At 33.3% G+C, this 20,637-nt stretch overlaps 1 pseudogene; it reads left to right on the forward strand.

Moving 5' to 3' along the window:
• Positions 1 to 10,247: 10,247 nt before the first annotated feature.
• LOC149201425 (uncharacterized) lies at positions 10,248 to 20,591 on the forward strand (annotated as a pseudogene).
• The last annotated feature ends 46 nt before the right edge of the window (positions 20,592 to 20,637 follow it).

Raw genomic sequence — 20,637 nt, forward strand, 5'->3', positions numbered from 1 at the left:
AGAGGAAGGAAAAATCATATTGGAACCTGGAGCAGTCACAGAAACAAGAACCCGACAGCTACGAAATCGATCAATTTCAGAGTATCTCATCAAGTGGAAGAACTTACTCGCTGAAGATTCCACATGGGAGGACAAGAATTTTATACAGAAGCATCAAGAACTACTCAAGCGTTGAGGACAACGCTTCTTGAAGGAGAGGGGCATGTTAGGCCCCTATACTACTAGTGTAACCCCTTATTTTTATTAGTCCAACCCACTTATTATATTGATGTACCCATGTAGTGCCCATATTGTTACTATTGTGCCACATAGAAGCCCACTATTGTTATTATTGTGCCCTTACATTATTATTGTTATGTCGGCTCTGATTATGTTATGACCCCTTAGACTCCTATATATAGAAAGGAGGTCTTTTCATTTATATCATCCAAGAATTGTTCATTTATGTAATGTAAAGGAGGTTGCCCCCTCGAACAGGCTGAATTCTAAGGCGTGGATCTCTCTTATCTATCTTTTTCTTGAGCTGGTTTCATAACAGACTAGTAGTGGTTTTTGATGCTCTAGATGACACTTACACATGTTCATCATCAACTTGAACTTCATCATCAGATGGTAATTCTTCTTCATTTGAATCATAATTTTCATCCACATTGCGACATGGCCTAGAGATTTATTTTCTTGCCTTACCATCAGCCTTTTGTTTATCTCTTTGTGCAATAGGGAGTCTAGTGGGATCATTTGGTTCTCTAGTGCAAGCATCAACACCCTTCCTTAGTATCTGCATAAAATGAACGCTAACTCTGGTATATCTCTCTTTCCATTCAAGATGACATAAATTGCATTTTCTTGATGAGATTTATTTTCTTGCCTTACCATCAGCCTTTTGTTTATCTCTTTGTTCAATAGGGAGTCTAGTGGGATCATTTGGTTCTCTAGTGCAAGTATCAACACCCTTCCTTAGTATCTGCATAAAATGAACTCTAACTCTGGTATAGCTCTCTTTCAATTCAAGATGACATAAATTGCATTTTATTGTTGTTGTCCCCCCAACACCCTTTGGAGGTTTTTGCCTATCCACACATTTCCAAAGTGGATATTATGGATTTGATGAAGACATTTTTTATTTTGAAAATTTTGGAAGACAATTTGAATTTGATTAACAAAATTCAAAGCAAAATTTACGTTAATAAATGTTAATAATAATGAGAAACTAAGATATATTTTATGACAACATAACATTCGTTTCTGTGTAACCATGACATCTATGTGAGAGAGCTCAAGGCTGCTACTAAGATACAAATAATAATGCAACCAAAAGAAGGTCCAGCCAAACCACAGCCACAAAAATATTGCACAAACTAGAAACTGCTCAACAAGCATATGGTGGGCCAGATCCTTCAAAAATATCAGTGTCATAGATTTGTTAGTATATGGCCTAGTGTATCAAGTCAAGGAGGATTGTTTTAGTCTTTAGAATCTTGAAGTGAAACAATATTCTCATGACATATTCCCAAGTTTTCAAATGGGCATTCCCAGGTAACTTCCAGATATGCAAAACAAAAAATTAAAAGAATATTTTTTAGTGTTTTAAGGTGGTTGAAAGGGAGGACAAGTGCCTAGATCCAATACTGGGAAATGGAGTTAATAGGGTAGACTTACAAGCAGTTCTAATAATGTTATTACTATTAGGGAAAATTGCACTGCAAATTGCTACAACAAGCCTAATATAGTTGTAAATTAATGCAAAAATTTATCAAGGGTCCGACAAGAGATACACCTCCAAGCTTATCAATGGTGTGTTCTACTAAGAAATTAGTTTATTAAACTGTGCAACACCTCCTAAAATGATAGATGCAATGAGATTGGTAATTTATTTCCATTAATAAAAATGTCTCAATCCATTTCAGAAGAAAAGTCTCAGTTCATTGAGATAGTGGATACAAGTGCTAGGAAAGAGGCACCTAGCTAGGGTAAAGATCAAAGTTTGGGCATGAGATCTCCTTGGCTTTCCAGTAAAGGATCCCTACCACCAGTTCCAGGTAATGAAATGGCTTACCAAGGTTACATTGATAATTGTAAATTTTGCAATAAAGGCCCAAGGATGCCAAATATTTCCTCAGGATTTATTTCCTTTCTGTAAGACAGAAACATTAGCTAGATTCTGAAATAAGAATTGAAAAATCATAGCAAGGCCTTTTCCTATTCAAAGTTCAAACCAGACATAAAAAATGAAAAACATTTAATTTTGAAGAAAAGTGCAGGGTTGAATCTATTGTGCTCGCATAAACAACTGGAAGTTGTGTTTATTCTTGTCTTTATCCAAAATTCATTGTGAAAGAATTGTTTCTTGCTAGATTCATGGCATGAGTGAAATCACAGGAGAGCCATTGGGATCCAGACTCCATACAAAAAATAAATAAATAAAATAAAATAGAGAAAGTCCATGCCTACATTACTTCCATTGTGGTAAACATACCCTTCACGTGTGGCATTATGAAACAAGTTTTTGCATGTGAAAAAATCAGAATCGACATTCAACAATAAAGCTTCAAAGAAATCCTATCACATGAAGAAGAATGAAATCATATATTTCCAAAAGCCGAAAAAAGAGTATTTTCCCAACCTGAACCAACGTCTCAACTCTCTTCCCTGCGCAAACACCTGCTCAAACTACCTGACATCTATGTTTCACTGCCCTGTGCAACTAAAGGCCTCTGCACAATAAAATTCTAGTGATGGAACAGTCAAATGGCTTAATGCCTAATGCCAATGTTGGTGCTCTGTTCGTTTGAAGGTGAAGCCTAATGCTTCCATCGTCGAAGGTGTTATGTCCAATGCCACCGGAAATGGGTAAATAGGTTAAACATGTGAACCAAAAATGAAATTCAATAGATAGTTAGGTTAGTTAAAAGTTTAGATTTAGTTTTAGTTTTTCTTTGGAAAATATAAATAGACACATGTTTCAAATTTCAATAAAAAAAAATTTTAATAAATATATTTTTTTAATGTTTTAAAAATTAACTTTTAAGTTTTTGACATTTGTTAATATTATATTATTAATTTTTAAATAACCCTGATTTTTGGGTTCTAAGTACCCATCCCATGGGTTCACTGTACCCATTAAAAAAAATAACCCAAATTGTTTTTTGGAGAATCCGATTCTTATGGATTGTTCTCAGAAAAACCCAAACAAAAACCTAAGACAAGTTCAAGAACCCATACAACATAGGCTCAATCTTAATTTAAAAAATAAAAATTTACAATATCTTTAAAACAAATTATAATTTTAAAAACCATAACTCAAAATAATTAAAACTCTCCATATTATTATTTATTACTACCTTACAAAATATTTATATTACTCTCTTACAAAATATTTTTGAGTTGAAAATGAAATTAATTTTAACACTATAATATTATTTATTACTACCTTACAAAATATTTATATTACTCTCTTACAAAATATTTTTGAGTTGAAAATGAAATTAATTTTAACACTATAATATATAATATACATCGTTCACCATGCAAAACAGTTAGTGTTCTATACACTTTGTAGCTATGTCACTTAAAACCCTATATCATTATATATTTCTATCTTATACAATATTTATATTATCATCTTACACAGCGTTTGTCATTTTAAAATAATTGATTTTAATACTATAATATAATATTCAACATCCAACAAATGTAAAGGATTTAATATTCATAGGAGTTGTCTATAATGCGACTTTTTGAAGATTCCGGTGACGGAATCCGGAAGAATTGAGGTCAAATCTTGATTTCTTGCAGTTAAAATGGTTTTTTAACTGCATATTTGGATTCAGCACCCTGAAAAACCCCTGGGACGCTTTCATTGTGCAGAAACTAGCTATCAAACTTGCGATTCCAATAATTCCTGCCGGATTTCGACCGGAAAAATCCGCCAGAAAAACTTTCAAAAGGTCGCGTTATAGACAACTTCATATTCATATATGTAATATGACATGCAATTCCAAATCAAAGCCTTACTCGTATTTAATTCAACGGTTATCTCACACGTTTATCGGTTAACACAAAATTAATTACGCCGTAATTTTTCTGCACTGTTCTCTTCGCTCTCTGCTTACTTGTCATTTTTCTGCACTGTTAGATAATATGTTAAACGTTTGAAATAGGTTTAGTCATTCGATCAGAGGAGATAATTAGTTTAGAAAAAAAGAGTTATTATGCCCTAACCGCCTTACACACAAATTATATCCCTCCCGAAAGGTTTCCGCTTCGCGTAGTGGATTGCAGGCTATGGGGGCTCACGCACGGCCTATAGGAACGATTATGGATATCTCTATCACAGAACTCAGATTGCGATTTAGCTTGGTGCAGAACAGTTCTTGTCTGGATACAAACTCCCTCCATACATTGTACCACAACTAATGGACCATCTGTGACTGTGAGGGTTACTGTGACTTCTGATGATTACTCCATTTTTTGTTTCTTGTACAATTACAAAAATGGGATATGCATTGCTGGGAATTGTTATTTTCGAGAGCATGTGCAACAAAGAATTGTATTTTTGGATTGTGGGGTAGTTAGCATCGGTATGATAATTTTAATGCTTCCTGATTTACATAAATGCCTAGAGCATTGGCTTGTGTTTTGGATTTGTTGGGTGGGTTAGGTTAATGTTACTACCTTGTTTTTAATGATTATTGCTTTGTTGTAGTAAATGTCAATCCAAAGGAAACATTCTGACTGGGGTAAGAAAACTTGTTTTCCAGGTTATATGGATGACTGCCTGTGATGTTATGAGTTATTTATCGTTATATAATGCTGAAGAATATACAACAACAACCTATTTTTCATTAAAAATGTGCATGCTTGATTGTTAAAATCCGTTTTCCCCCTCCTTCCGTATGTTAGGGGTTTAAGGGTTAGTTGTTTTAGGTGGTTTCAATGTTTATGTAATGTTTTTAGGGTATGCAACCTATAATAAAGGTGAAGAAAACAATACTGAGCCCTATTGCATCTATTACTATGGTGATGAGGCTGTGAAATGTTAGTGGAACCTAACAGGAATTGAAAGTTGTCTCCATGGACTATTTTTGTTTTTCAATTCTAAAATTATTTTAAACAATAGTGAGTCCATTTGCCTCTTGTTGTGTTTCTGAGACTGTGATTCGTTAGTGTGTAACCTATAACATGGATTATAGCTCTGTTTCCTGGAGTCATGAGAACGTTTGTTAAAAGTTGTGTCCATGAGCTAAGTTTGTCTCTCAGCTTTGAAATTAGTTTAAACAATATTTCTAAGCCGAAGTTTCTAAGCCCAAGATACGTCTGTTGCAGTGGTGTGGTGAAGGCTATAATTGTAACCTGTAATAGGGCTTGTTGCAGTGGTGTGGTGAAGGCTATAATTGTAACCTGTAATAGGGCTTATAGTGTTGTTTCCTGGAGTCATGAAAATCTTTGTTAAAAGTTGTCTACATGAGCTACATTTGTTTTTCAGTGTTGGAATTATTTTAAACAGTAAATCTCAACTCAATTAGCTCGGTTGCGGTGATGTTGAGGCTTTGATTTAGTGGTATAACCTATGGCATGGGTACTAGTTATATTAGTTATATTTGTTGTAGTCTCTTTCAAATTAATTTTTTTATATCTAACATGTCTTTCAATATGGTTTCAAGGATAAACTCCTCTATTTCAATTTTGGTTTGTGTTTTATTTAGTTAATGTATGTGTTTTCATTTTAAATCCTTATTTTAATCATAATAGTGAGTCCGCCTCTCTTTCACTATTGCTAAGACTTTGATTTGGTGTGTAACCTAAAACATGGATTATATCTCTATTTCCTAGAGTCATGAGAAGGCTTGTTAAAAGTTGTGTCTATGAGCTATGTTTGTTTCTAGTTAATGTATGTGTTTTCATTTTAAATCCTTATTTTAATCATAATAGTGAGTCCGCCTCTCTTTCACTATTGCTAAGACTTTGATTTGGTGTGTAACCTAAAACATGGATTATATCTCTATTTCCTGGAGTCATGAGAAGGCTTGTTAAAAGTTGTGTCTATGAGCTATGTCTGTTCTCAGTTTTGAAGTTATTTTAAACAATATATCTGAGCCCAAATTGCCTTTGTTGCAGTGTTGTGGTGATGACTGTAATTGTAACCTATAACAACAAGGAGTAAAACATTGTCAAAAGTTGTCTCCTTGACTCATTAAACATAATCCTTATTTTAATCATAATAATGAAAACATTGTCAAAAGTTGTCTCCATTAGACATAATCCTTATTTTAATCATAATAATGAGTCCAGCTGCCTGTGTTGTTGTATTGTTGAGACTGTTATTTGGTAGTGTATATCCTAAAATAGGGTTTATAGTTCTATTTCCTAGAGTCATTAAAAAATCTTTGTTAAAAGTAGTCTCCATGAGCTACGTTTGTTTCTCAGTTCTGTAACTATTTTAAATAGTAAATTTGAGCCCGATTGGCTTTGATTTAGTTGTGTAACTGATGTCATGGATAATAGTTCTGTTCTCTTTTGTCTTTATTATATTATTTGCTATGTTTGCAGGTCTTTCAATATGGTTTCAAGGATAACTCTGTTTTATTTTAATTTTAGTTTGTGTTACCATTTACTTTATGTTTGTGTATTCATCTTAAATCCTTATTTTAATAATACCATTGTGGGAATTTTCGTAATTTATTTCAAGGGTAACTTTGTTTTATTTTAAGGTTGGTTTCTATTTGCGTTTAACTTTTGTTTGCATTGTACTAACTGCTTTATTTCAGACCCCTGTAATAGAAGCTACCATAATCAGAGGTTTTCAATCAATCAAATTTGGGAATGTATAGTAGATTCTATAATTTTTTTTCACAAATTGTTCAATTAACAAAAGATTTGAAAGTAAATAAATTGTTAGTATTTCATTCATTTGTATTTTTTAAAAATGTCATATATTTAAATCCTAATTTTTTTTGCAACTAAAACTATGGGTGAAATGTTTGAAGTTTTATACACATTATGAGGTAATGATGTTGAATCATAATATTGTTATTTGAAAACACTTTTTATTTGATCAAAGAGAAGTGCTCCCAGAAAACCCTTTTTATTTGATCAAAGAGAAGTGATCCAAGAATGGATTGATTGTTTCCTACAATTGTTGAATTTTTTTAATGGTTTAAATTTTTGATTGATTGTTCTTGGTTTAAATTTTTCATTGATTGTTCTACAATTTTTGAATTTTGTTTTGCTCTTCATGTGAAAATTATCTTCCTCTATTATTACCTTTATTTGAAAAACCAAGTGGTGGGTTAATGTGCATTTCTTTTCTTTAATTTTAATTTTTATGTACATACTATGTTTTTAAGATTTTCTTTTAAATGAATTTTAGTTAAAATATAGTTATGATAAAAAATTTGACCAAAGTTTATTCCCAAAAAAATATAAATAAAAATAAACTAGTGGCTAAATAGAAAATTAAAATATAAAATATTTAGAATTTATCCCTTACTTAATTTATATATATTTTTAAATTGTTTTAGACAACATTATTTTTGCATCAATGCACAAATTAGAGTAGCTATTATATGACATCAATTATATTAAGCATCCAAGCATCGAAATATAATTAGGGAAGCCATATAAATTATACTTTTCAAGTTGCTAAAATTAAAGAAAACTGTTATAACTTAACAACCATAGATATTAAATCTTGGTTTATTATGCAAATTATTAATCTAGATTTGTGAATGATTAATAGTATCTAGAAAAAAACAATAACGCTAATAATAAACGTGTTTATAATTATGATAATTAAGTGTGTATATATTATATATATATATATTTTAAAAAAAATTGAACCAATAATATAATAATTTAACACAATCACATTAATAAATGTGGTTAATATACTAATAAGTTTATATCATTGTTATTGTTAATTATAATTTTTGTTATAATAAAAATGTTAAATTAAATTAATAATAAAATATATAAAATTAACATATATTAAAGTTCCTCGTAAGTGGCCCAAAAATTCAGTTGTTGAATGTTTGAAGTTCTCGTACAAATTTGAAAATACTTTTTGTTTGATCAAAGAGAAGTGTTCCCAGAAAACATTTTCTATTGTTCTACAGTTGTTGAATTTTGTTCTGCTCTTCATGTGAAAATTAACTCCCTGTATTATTACCTTTATGTGAGTTATCTTTAGTGTGACTTTTTGGAAGCTTTTCCAGTCGGTCTAATTTCTCTAAAATCCGACAGAAATTTATTGAAATCACAAGTTTGATGGGTAACCCTGCACAATCCAAGTGCCCTAGGGGTTTTCCAGGGTGTTGAATCCATATATAGAGTCAAAAAACAAGTTTAAATAACACAAATCACAATTTCACCTCAAATTTTTCGGCTGGAAAGTCAAAAAAGTCATAGACAACTCCATTTTTATGTACATACTATGTTTTTAAGATTTTTTTTTAAATGAATTTTAGTCAAAATTTAGTTATCTTTCTTTTCCATTTGATAGCAAATTTGACCAAGTTTATTCCCAAATAATTATAAATAAAAATAAATTAGTCACTAAATATAAAATATTTAGATTTTATTCCTTACTTTAGTTTTTTAAAGAAATTTTTCCACCAACATTATTTTTGCATCAATCCACAAATTAGAGTAGCTATTATATGGCATCAATTATAATAAGCATCGAAATATAATTAGGGAAGCCATATAAATTATACTTTTCAAGTTGCTAAAATTAAAGAAAACTGTTATAACTTATTTAAAATAACCATAGATATTAAATCTTGGTTTATTATGCAAATTATTAATCTAGATTTGTGAATTATTAGTAGTATCTAGGAAAAAAAAACAATAACACTAAAAATAAAAGTATTTATAATTATGATAAGTGTGTGTGTGTGTGTGTGTGTATATATATATATATATATAAAGAAATTGGAACCAATAATATAATAACTTAACACAAGCATGCCCTAAGGGCTAGATCAAGTACTTCTCCGATTAGGAGGTCACAAGGTTCACAAGGTCAATTCTCCATGATGCCCTTGGGGTTCCTACAAAAAAAAACTTAACACAAGCACATTAATAAATGTGGTTAATATACTAACAAGTTTATATCATTGTTATTATTAATTATAATTTTTATTATAATAAAAATGTTAAATTAAATTAATAATAAAATATTTAAAATTAACATATATTAAAGTAGCGAGTAGAAACACTTTTCACTCAACATAATATTTAAGAAATTACAATATTTAATATATTAAATATAATTAATCTATTTTTAGGATAAGTTAAATCATTATATTAATAATAAATATTACTCTATCATATTAGGGTTCCTACGGGAAGAATAAAAAAAAAACTTAACACAATCACATTAATAAATGTGGTTAATATACTAACAAGTTTATATCATTGTTATTGTTAATTATAATTTTTATTATAATAAAAATGTTAAGTTAAATTAATAATAAAATATTTAAAATTAACATATATTAAAGTAGCTGATAGAAACACTTTTCACTCAACATAATATTTAAGAAATTACAATATTTAATATATTAAATATAATTAATTTATTTTTAGGATAAGTTATATCATTATATTAATAATAAATATTACTCTATCATATTATTTTTGATAATCACAGTATTACTTTATTTTATTATATTACATTAATAATAAATTAATAATTATATTAATAATTACCTTAATTAAACCAAAAATATTTGAAATTAATGGTTATTTGGAAAAAGGCATCTTAATCATAATCATAGACTTATTTTCCAATATGCATAGGTAATCAATTTATATAATAATTACACCGCCCTTGGACTAATAGTTAGGAAAGGAAAATAGTTACTCGACACAGTTAGGGAAAAAATGCATACAACCTCCCGAACAATAGTCTTTATTGTGCGGCAGGGGCAAGACTCCGAACAATAGTCTTTATTGCACGGCAGGGGCATAGTCTTTATTGCACTGCAAGGGCAGGACCCTGAACATTAGTCTTTATTGCACGGTAGGGGTAGGACTGATTCCCTTTTGCCAAATGCAAAGAACTTTTAGACGAGAGCCACCAAATGCAAATAACTTAGAGATATGTAAGCTTCGTTGTGTGGTTGAGTATTTGGAGATGACAGAAGCCAGAGGAAGCATTTCCATGGAGACCTGGGTATTTAAATGTGAAGGCATCCTTCGAAGCAAGATTGTTCTACTCATTTTATGAGGCAATAGAGCCAAATATGCCCATTGCAGAGACACCCATAATTCTATGGATGCAAGGGGGCAAGCATGAATGGTAATTTCTACGAATTGGGGCCCTCGAGAATCTCGTCAAACCTCAAACTATATCAAAATGACTCACCATGGAACTGTAAATTCAATGTTTTATTCATTGATAGTCCAGTGGGTTCAGGCTACAACATAATAGAGAATTGGACGAGGACATCCCTACCGACCATAACCAGGTTGCAAAGCATCTCTATACCGCTTTGGAGGAGTTTTACAACTTCGTTCCAGAATTCAGTAACTACCTTTTGTTTGTGGCAGGTGAGAGATATGCAGGTAAGTATGTTCCTGCTTTTTGTCATTGTATTTTAATGAAATCTAAAAAGAAATCAATGGAGAATGCATAATTGGGTTCACTCGATTATGGTGGCTCAAAAATTCCATTCCGTCTTGGTGGGCTTCTAATTGGAAATGGGCTGACAGGCCCAGAAATTCAAGTGCAAACATATGCCAGTGTTGCATACCATTTTGGGCTGATTGATAGAAACCAGAAAACCCATGCGGAGGAAATGATAGAACGGGTTTTCGAATTCATGCATAAACAAGAGTGGTTTCAGGCCTACAAGGCTAGGAAATATTTGTTGGACTGGATTCAGAATGTGACTGGTATTGCAACTCCTTTGGATGTGAGGAGGAGTGTTCCTTACCACTACTCTCCTGATTGCACCTTTCTTGAACTAGAGATCAGTGAAGGGGGCATTGAATGTCCCACTCTTGCAACTAGATACGTGGCATCATCACCAAGTTCTTCTAAAGGTACTCTTGTTAGAGGTTGTATGTTTGCAGGCTCCACTATCCACATACCAGTCGACATCAGACATGATGTCAGATGACAGGCACCACTTGCGTTGATGCTTTTGCAATCCTTGCAAGTTGCTTCTTGCATTTTTTTTTTCCCTTCCCCTTCTTTTGATGACATTGGAAGCAAAGTGCCCAAGCTTTTGATACGTGAAGCACTTGATGTGGCTGAAGTCCTTCTTTCTCTGGTTACAAGAACCTGACTTCTCTTTCTTCCCTTTTTAACCCTTCTTAGTTCCTCTTTTCTTGTTACTCTGATAATTCGTTAAATAACATACTTCTAGTTGAAATTAAGACAATCTAACAATCTTCATATAGAGGGTTTATATTAATTTTACAATATCATTATAGGTAAACATTAATACTCATCCTCATATACTTTAATCTATGAGATTCTTCCATAAATGTCACTCCATTGAATTCTAGACAATCTAGTAATTTTTAGGTAGATGTTTTGAGTGTTGTATAACATGTTTTTTTAATCATATTTGTTTAGAATTTGGGTGTTTGGGAGAGATATTATGCTTCTCCTCAATACCTTCAATAGTCTCCAGTAATGTCTCCTTCTACTTGAAGTCATTCCATAGCCTGCTAAAAATGGGAAGTCTTTTTTGGCATAGATGTCATAGCCAAAAAGTTAAAAAGTTTCCAAAAGGAACACGACCTATTTAATGCAATGGGTAAATGCTCTTTACCCTTCACCTCCTCTCAATTTTTTGTCATTGTATGTGTGATTGACTATACCCATGTTGTTGCATTGGAATATCGCCTAAATAAAAGTTAAAATAGATCAGCAACCTAACAAAGAACCCAACAACCCGACAACCTAATCACAACTTCATTGTGCTTTTTTCAAGCATGGATCACAACATTTGACCCTGTAGCCTCCTAATAAATCCCTTTCATAGGTAGTGGTCCTACTATCTATTCAAGGGATTTTAGAAGGTTTCAACAAACCTCTCTTGATACCATTATGAATTTGTATAACATATTGTAAACAAACTCTTCTTATAATGGAAACTAACACTGTCTAAATTTAAAGGCTAATAAAAAATGCAATCTGAATCTCACTATAATCTATAAGCACAGTTGGAATACATACATTGGAACACATAGATCAATTCCGAAAGCCCTTGTTACTATTATTCCAATACTGCTGAATAAAAATCTGCTAGAAAATTTGCTAGAAAGTATTTTGTGCAAGAACTGAAACTAACCCTATTACAGATCCATACTCTCACTCTCTCTTATAAGTGACTCCTAGGGTTCATAAAAATAGATATATTGCTTAGATATTTGGATTTTCAATCTAACTGATAAAAAAGAATTCAGAAACACTGCGAAAAATAAAACAAAATTGCCTCATTGAACTTTAGCACTTTATCTTTAACCTGGAATCTAATGATAAAATTATCCTATTCTATTTATGGTTGGTGCATACATGCATGCATGTTCCCATACTTCTAGAATATTTGTGATGTTCCCTTGCTGTCTATTTATTGTTGTTTGGAATTTAATGCTGCATGGATTTGTGTAATGTTGTTGTAATAGAAAGTGCCGAGATCTGCCATGTGTTCCCCAACCTAGTAGAAAATGATTTAGGGTACATTATCTAACAACAACGAATCACCAAACACTTGTATTTTTTAAATGCCACTGTGGACTACTAGTTTTAAGAGTATTGTTAAGGAAATAAGCTTGGTGTATTTATTTGATCCTCACTTAAATCTATTTTAAATCTGATACAGTTAGATTTATTGAGAATTTGAGATAGAGAACACCTCTAACTCCCCTTTTTTGGTGGTACCTTAACTACATCCATCAAAGTAATCCCCATGTTCCATATTTGTCCATATGAGCACGAATCAACTTTCTTTGTGTAGGGGTTGATGAAAAATATTTGAAGTTTGAGAATATTGACTAACCTTGGAAGACACATTGAAAATAGTTATATATATGTTTTCAAAGAATTCAACATTTCTATCTTTAAAGATTCCCCATAAGACTATTAGAGGAAGGCCTTTGAGGTCTTCGATATCTGAGTTTTTCTACCACTTTTTAAATCCCTCTTCAACATAACCTCCTTGTCCACAATCCTTTATCATTGTCAAATCATCCATTTCAGTCCAGACTTCCCATTATTAAGGACATAATATCAGTAAGTGGCCTATGTTCTTTTTAGAAACGGAAGAAAGGAAGACCATGCTCCCTTGTGAACAACTTCCTATGCTACCTATGCCCGATTTTTACTACACTCTCAAGGATATTGTATTTGATGCTGCAAAGAATAAATAAGGATTAAATTGGTCCATTCACCCTCCACACATATTTGGCTTCTCTCCTTGGAGCTTGATGAATGTTTTAGACACATTGTGTGTTTACACTCTCATTTGCAAACATGAGAGGTTTTCTTTCAAGTACCCAGGGAAAAATATTTCATGCGAATAATTTATGGATGCATCTTGATCAAAATTGATCCTTATCAAAATAACTAGGCCTTTGATTATGCTAATGGAGACGTTTATAAATGGAAATTCCGCTGGAGAATAATTGCACAAAAAATTGATCTGGAACCATTACCATATGAGGGTGAAGGGTTCAGTGTGGATGAGGCAATGGAAGACAAAGGTCCAGTCTAGGGTGCATTTTTTAATGAAAGTAAGCTCCTGGATTGAGCACTTGGAAAGGAATTCACACATGCTTTTGTTTTGAGTAGATTGTTTGATTGTATTACATTTAACATTAAGATTCCTTTTCTCATTCAAATTTGGCTATAATTAGATCACCTAACATATCACATTTTTTTCATCTATGTTATTTTTCCATATGCAATACCAACTTACGGCGTTTACTTTACAACATCTGATACAAATGATAATTTTAATACTATAACATAATATATATCTTTTTATTTTTGCTAAAGCAAGAGTTGTACCTTCTATTTAATTGAATCAGAAAAACAAATTACATAAGTTACAACAATTCCAAAGGATCTGTGGGCCATAGAATTGACTATCTGCTCAAAGCCTTAGGCACCGAGCCAAAGGCTTAAAAACCGAGCCAAGGGCCCACAAACAAAACTGCGATACCTTCAAAATATAAACAAAAGCCGAGACCATTCAATTCGCCTTCAGAGATCTGATGGATGAGGCTCATATCAGGGCGAAAACAAGCACACTCTTTAATTCTAGAATCAGACCCGATGAAGAAATAGGGATCACACTATAAGGATTTCAGGTTCAAATGGGGGGATAACCCTCGAGCATGTTGTTCGCTCGAAATCCACCGATCCCCACCATGAAGCGAAACAAGCACGAAGGATAACCCAGACCTGAAGTTAAAAAAGCCATCATTTAAGTTAAGTTTGGGTCACACAGGCAAGGTAACCACCTTGCAAGTTTCCTTGCGAAATCCCTAGGATTGCAGTAAATCTGCCTAATTGCAAGCACGTTAAACCATCTTTCGACAAATCTTTTTCTTCTTTAGGGAATTTAGTTTTCATGTAGAGTTCTGGGTTCAAATTGACTACCTCCCGATAACTTTGGGGATAAATTCCCTCTCGATGACCAGATATCCATACACTGCTTCACCATAAAAGCTCAAAATTCCCCTGTTTCTTTTAGTCAACATCCTTTTAGTTTCCCCTGCTTTGATAGAACTCCTTGTCTGTGTTCGCTTATCTAAGACACTCTTCCTTGAATCTGTCGGGGGGTGTCTCTATCCAATCATAAATTTTATTACTCTTTGCCCGGCGCACGCCTTCATGAGATAATATGTCTGCTACTTTGTTGGTAGTACGGCGCACATGAGTAAAACTAAGGGTTCTCATGTTCTGCAGGTGAGATTGAATTTGTTGATATACTTGCAGAAGCTGCCAATGTCTCGAGACTTTATCTGGAGCAGAGCCATGGAAAATTTTCTTGACCGAATTGATAATCAATTCGGAATCAACTTCAATTATGGTATTATGAAGATTTGAGTCCTTCAAGATTTCTAGACTTTTCTCAAGGGCCATAAGTTCTGCCATATTGTTAATGGTTTTACCCAAATGGCTATGAAAGATGGTTTTTATGTAACCATTTTCATCTCTTATAACTCCTCCATATCCCGCCAAAACCCAGGTTTCCTTTAGAGGCTCCATCTATATTGCATTTTAAAAATCCTTGAGGGGGTGGTTGCCAGAAATCCTTATCCGTAATTATGAGACTTACATTCTTACTTTTGCCCTGTGGGGCTAGCCCCTAAAGACTCAACTACAGTAGTATATGTACATCCTTATCTTTATGTTGGTCCTCGGGGGGGTTTAATGAGGGTCCCTATTGTCTCCTTGAGTTGTCTTAAAATCTGAGCCATGATGTTCTGGGGAGAACCTTGCCTGTTATTGAATATTCTGTTGTTGCATTCTTTCCAGACATTTCATATTAGAAAACCTGGAACTAATGCCCAAACTTTGTTGATTATTTCATTGTCAGATAAATTTTTCCTCTATTTCTTCAGAGTACTAGTAATACTGCGCAAGTCCCTATCTGTCTGTCTAAATATTGAAGCTACCCCGTTCCACAAGATAGAAATGAATAACAAAAATTGAATAAATGATCCATAGTTTTTTCTTGTAATTCACATAGACAACATCTAAATAGACTCAAACACATCAAACACTAATTAATATTATGTATATGTAAAATACAATCCAACACATGCCTTGCATGCGATCCCAAATTAATAGCCGTACTCGTATTTGATTCAATGGTTATCTCACACGTTTATCGGTTAACATAAAATTAATTTTAATACTATAATATAATATACATTATCCAACACATGCAAAGTATTTAATATTCTGTATATGTACAATCCAATCCAAAACATGCCATGCGATCCCACATTAATAGCCGTACTCGTATTTAATTCAATGGCTATCTCCCACGTTTATCGTTAACATAAAATTAAATAATATAACACATGCAAAGTATTTAAAATTCTGTAGATGTACAACACAATCTAACACATGCCATGCAATCCCAAATTAATAGCAGTAACCTAACGAGATTGCTTTTATTTTTACCTTAAAAAGTAATGAAAATTCGAGTGATCCGGTAATGATTTCTTTAAATGTAAAATATTGGTTAAATTTTAAAATTTTACTTCAAGTGTTTTAAGAGATTTTGATGATGTTGAATTCATTTTTATTATAAAAAAGTAAAATTTAAATAATATATTTATAATTTTTTTAATTAAAATTTAGATATTTTTAACTATTATAAAAAATTTGCTACAAATCTAAATTAATAAATGTTCAAATACTAAATCTAAAAATTGCCCAACACTACTTTTGAAGTTCTCTCTATTTTAAATTCCCCAAATATTCGGCAATTGGACCGGCCCTAACTCGGTCAAAAATTTGACCGAGGCAGTCGAGATAAGGATGCCTAGGCATTACTTTATTTAATTCAAGGGATTCACATGGTGTGGCAGATATACCGATTCTGCCCTACATGGCCGAGCGACACGTGTCCGTGCAACGTACCAGTCACTGCTACCATCGTTGGCAACGAAGGGACGAGGTAGAAACAGGACTCCTGGCCTGGCCGATATATATAGACGGTAGTGGCTGCTATGTCTAGCAATCCGTGGTTTCTATTCCTGAAACGATTCATAACATGGACCTCAAGCTGCAAGATTCATAACGAAACTATCCAGAGGTGAACAACGTAGAGAAGGGCAATTAGGGCAGCCAGTAGACGTGGTTAGAATGGCTTTCAACAGCTCGCGATTGTCTTTGTGCGTACATGGCATCTTCGAATTCGAAGAAGCCATTACAGATATATCTCGTCACAAGAAAGCTTGCGCAAACGCTCTCCTATCGAGCAATCCACTGTGATTTATTTTGCAGAAGGCTGATGATCAGGGAGTGTTGCGATGGCAGAAAACTACAGTGAACACCGATAACCACACATTTATTGTAGAGTTTCCACCTGGCAAAGAATCTTACGATGTCGTTGTCGACGAGTATATCTGTAAAATGACGCTCACTCCTCTTGATCAGTGACGTCCACTGTGGGAGCTCCACTTCCTGAATTACAAAACGAGGAAGGCCGGAGCCACCATGGTTGTTAAGATCCACCACTCCCTCGGAGATGGGATTTCTTTAATGTCGAGTTTGTTTTCTATTTTCAGGAGAGTCGACAATCCTCATCTCCCGCCCACCTTTCGTACTGCCAAGCGCAGTATTAAATCCACTTCGTCGGACATTACAGTAGCTAAGTTTTTTTTCAGGCTTGGTTATATGATGCTCGTATTATGGTACACTCTGGTTGATGTGATAACCTGTGTACTGAGAGCGATAGGATGGATTGATGACAGCAAGCTTCCTATTCGAGGACCTAGAGGAGTCGAAAAAATGCCCGTTGCGCTGCTTTCTGCTACTTTTCCACTCGAGGATATCAAACAAATTAAGAATTCTGTAGGACGGGTATGTAATATCAGTTATTTTAACGTGTAGATTTTGAAATCAGACATTTTCACTTTGACTTTGTTCTTGTTAAGCAAAATTTTGAAACTCTCTATGTATATCAAATTTCTAAAATATTTCAAACTCAAGTTTTTGTAATATCTTATAATCTACACTAAAATTGTGATATCAGATCAATAATTCTTATTTCCTAAGTCTAGTTCACATGCATCTTTACATATATTTTTTATTTTCGCAGCAGACAGTCAATGATGTGCTAACAGGAATAATTTTCTCGGGCATGCAACGCTACTTTCAGACCAGCCTCCCAGTTGGTATGCCAGCCAGGCCCATTGATCATGCTTATTACTACATTCATCCTTATTGCTTCAGAGTTTAACTTCATTCATTCTCATGGCAACTGCGTTCTGTTTCTAACATATTACTCGACTATTTCTGTTGTCACTATATTATTTTAAGCATAACTATTAGTAGGAATATATTTTATTCAAAATATTAGGAGAAAAGTCTTAGGGCAGTATACCAGATTGGTAAAATTAGTTCATTTAATGGATTTATTTTTAGATTATATATATATATATATATATATATAAAAAAGGTATAATGGGTTGAAATATAATGGATTAATTTCTATGGTGCAAGTTTTTGGTACGTGAGTATTTCTGATAAGCGGGAATGAGTATCTTGTACAGCTAGAAGTTTTGCTTAAATTTACTTTTAGTTAAATTTACATGAAACGTTAATTTGGTGGCAATAATATAATATATTAAAATTTAATATATATTAAAAATCAAAATAAAATAATTTATTTATTTCCATCCAAAACTTGCCAATCAAATTTTATGTTGCAAAGAAATATGTAAAAAATTGAAGTTTGAAACACTGCAAAAAAAAAATTCAAAATATTAATCCATCAACAATTTGTCAATCAAATTCCTTCCAAGCAAAGACACGTGGCAAAACTTCCAAACTGGAAAAAAAGTAGTTATTACTAAATTATTAGGTGATTTCATGCAACATTATATGTTAAGTCATTGGTTCAATTCTTAGCCCTTGATGCAACCTCACCAATATTATATATATATATGAAAAAATAAAATATATATTAATTAAAATATAGACTTTAAAACCAATGTTATTTTAAAGAGAGTTGTAAACTAAATTATAAATTTCCAAGTTGATAATGATGGTTTCCCCAGTGGTTAGCAATCTTTGTATATGCTTTTATATCTAGGAGAATAAATAGCTTTCTAATGACAAAGATCATGATGGAATGGATTTCCATAAACGAGTTGTTTCTCTTAGTTCCAAAGCGGACGACATACCCTTCCCTTCTTACAATTCCATGAGTTTAAGAAACACCCAAGCTGGGTCAAATACACCTAAGTTTGCATTTATTCATTGTAGTGAAGCTCCCAAAACCTCAAAAATAGCTCCAAAGCACCCGTTGAAGCTTCCTACAGTTATGGAGCGTTTTTGAAAAATTAATCCAAAGATTCCCAAGACACTACTCGTATTTAATTCAATGGTTATCTCACACGTTTATCGGTAACAAAAAATAAATTTTAATACTATAATATAATATACATCATCCAACACATGCAAAGTATTTAATACTCTATATGTACAATACAAATCAAACACATGCCATGCCTAATCGTGTTTAAATAATATACGTCATCCAACACAAGGTCGGCACAGGCTGTTGGTTGGTAAAGTCAGAGTCGTAAAGACGGTGAGGCCCTGTGCTCAAACCTGAGTGCGTTGACTAGTCGGGAATACTTGCCTGCGCCAAGCCCGCTCACCTTTTATCAAAGAGATTTAGAACAATTGGTGAAGGAGCACGCTGTTAAGGCGCTCTGTAAGCAAAGGTCACCGGTTCTAGTCTCCCCGATACCTGTAAGCAAAGGTCACTGGTTCTAGTCTCGCCGATACCAAAAAATCCAGCCAGCATGGTTTCCGCTAGTACGACTCAAGCCCGGTGTGATCCCCGGGTGACATTAACCGCTCACCCACTTAGCAACCAAAAAAAAATATACATCATCCAACACATACAAAGTATTTAATATTCTGTATATGTACATTACAATCCAACACATGCCATGCAATCCCAAAATAATAGCGGTAACCTAACGAGATTGCGCTGGTGCGGCTCAGGCCCGGTGCGATCCCCGGGTGACATTAACGGCTCACCCACTTATCAACCAAAAAAAATATACATCATCCAACACACAAAGTATTATTTAATATTCTGTATATGTACATTACAATCCAACACATACCATGCAATCCCAAAATAATAGCCGTAACCTAACCAGATTGCTTTTATGCTTTAAAAGTAATAGAAATTCCAATAATGGTAATGATTTTTGTAAATGTAAATGTCCAATCTATTTTCATTATAAAAAATATTATTCAAACACTATACTTACAAAAAAAATTTGAAAATTTTTTATCCAAATTCAAACCACTTTTAACCATCGTAAAAAAAAAATTCCCGTGAGAATCCAAATTAATAAACTTTCATATACTAAATTAATCTTAAGATTCCACAGACATTACTTGTATTTAATTCAATGGTTTCACATGGTGTGGCAGATATACCAATTCTGCGCTACATGGCCGAGCAACACCTGTGTCCGTGCAACGTACCAGTCACTGCTACCATCGTTGGCCACGATGGGACGAGGTAGGGACTGGACTCCTGGCCTGGCCGATATATATAGACGGTAGTGGCTGCTATGTCTAGCAATCCATGGTTTCTATTCCTGAAAAGATTCATAACATGGGCCTCAAACTGCGCATTCCGAATCTGTGCAGAGGTGAAAAACGTAGGGAAGGGCAATTAGGGCAGCCAGTAGACGTGGTTAGCATGGCTTTCAACAGCTCGCGATTGTCTTGGTGCGTACATGGCATCTTCGAATTCGAAGAAGCCATTACAGATACATCTCGTTACAAGAAAGCTTGCGCAAACGCTCTCCTATCGAGCAATCCACTTTTCTCTTGTATAATGGTAAGATACACCTAATGGTACATGATTTTTTTTATACACTAGTGCACTTTCGTTTCTGAGA

This window comes from Pinus tabuliformis, chromosome 2_1 (assembly GCF_031772625.1).
Source record: "Pinus tabuliformis cultivar Carrire ecotype Pingquan chromosome 2_1, CPIR1, whole genome shotgun sequence".
Lineage (NCBI taxonomy): Eukaryota > Viridiplantae > Streptophyta > Pinopsida > Pinales > Pinaceae > Pinus > Pinus tabuliformis.